Raw genomic sequence first — 1,733 nt, forward strand, 5'->3', positions numbered from 1 at the left:
TTATGCAGTGACTGCAGAAGACTGTTGGATTAATTCAGCTGTACTTGTTACAAACTCTGGAGTAAATTTCATGTTTCGCAAGAGCATTACATAGTAGGTTCTATGGTGAAAGGCTTTCACATTTAGTGGCATTTGGAGCACTTGGGTTTGGGTGAGCCTGTTGATTTGAACAGGTCACAAGATGATTGCCCCCCAAAAAGTGTCTGTATACCAGAGCGAACATTTTAATGACTCTGTTTCATCCATTCACGTAGACTTTTCTAAGCTTATTCCTAGGAAGTTTCTCCCCCACCCCTTCCCATTAGATTGAAAGTTTTTAAACAGAACTTTTGCCAGCCTGAAATGATTAAGGTTGGCAAAGTCAATGAATTAGCTGCATTATTTCATGCATGTGTATCACAATGATAAGCACTTGAGGAAAAACTGAAGGTTTTCCGTTCTCAAGCTTGAACTTGTCATGTAGAGATATCTCCAGGAGCATCACTTAGCAGTTTTGTCAGATACTAGTCTATAGACCCTTCTGGAACAATCTGATAAACTTACTATGAACTGTGTAGGCTATTCTAAGCATTAGACAGTATCACTTTTCAGTACTGAAACTTTCTCGGTCAGGGGTATGAAAAAACACCGCCTTGAGTGATGCAAGTTTCAGTGCTGTAAAGTGGCAGTGTAAACAGTGGGCCAGCACTGGGAGCTACTCTCCTCACGGGGGAGAGGAGGTTTACAGTGCTGGGAAACCTTTCTCCTATCGCTGGTGCCGTGCCTACACAGCCATGTTAAAGAGCTGTCGCTGCACCACTTTAACGTTGGTAGCGAAGACATACCCTTAATATGTGTTAAAACCATTTGGTTTACTTCTTGTGTGTGAATGTTTCCCATTGATACATTATCTATGAATGAGTAAATTCTGTGAGAGGTAAACCTCAGGCTTCCTGCCAAAATGGACAGGTGAAGAACACCAGTTAAATGTTAGTGCTGTCCAATACTATGACTCAGCTGCTGCCACTTACTTGTGAAGATGACTTTTTTTGGTGCATTCTTTTTACATCTTGAACACGTTCCATAATGGAGCTTAGTGTGTTACAGTATACCCCACAGGAGTGAGATCATGCCATTACCTAATCTTTTGCATACCCTGGAACCCTGCTGTTACGATGGGGTTCAGTACAGTCATCTGGGAGGATGAGAGTATTGTATGGAAAACATGCTCAAAGGACCATTCAGGATTGTACTAGAGTGCTCAAAACCAGACCTTTCTCGCTAATTATCCAGCATCAGCCAAGGCTGACATTTTTTTTCAATGGAGCCAAGAGATGGTCTTGATGTAGAAATTACGGAGTGAAATTCTCTGGACTGTTTATGGACAACACCAGGCTAGATGATCACAGAGGATTCTAGTTTTCCATGATTTAAAAAAAAACAACCCCACAATTCTCTGAAAAACATAACCTGCATTTTTCCACTATTAAAATGAAACTCTGAACTTTGTTTTCCTAGCCATGCTATATCTTGGCATTAGTTGAACACAATTTCTAGTGATATGGTAGAACCCCATTTATTTGATCTAATTGGGACCAGGCCCAGATCAGACAATCAAAACTTTGGATAACCCGGAGAGTTTATGCCCCAGGTGATAGGGCTCAGGCTGTCAGCCCCAGTTCAGTTAATACAGAGAGGCTCAGATAAACAGGGCTCTACTGGATGTTGTTGTTTTTTGTTTGTTTTTTTTTTTT

This window comes from Chelonoidis abingdonii, chromosome 16, assembly GCF_003597395.2.
Source record: "Chelonoidis abingdonii isolate Lonesome George chromosome 16, CheloAbing_2.0, whole genome shotgun sequence".
NCBI classification, from domain to species: domain Eukaryota; kingdom Metazoa; phylum Chordata; order Testudines; family Testudinidae; genus Chelonoidis; species Chelonoidis abingdonii.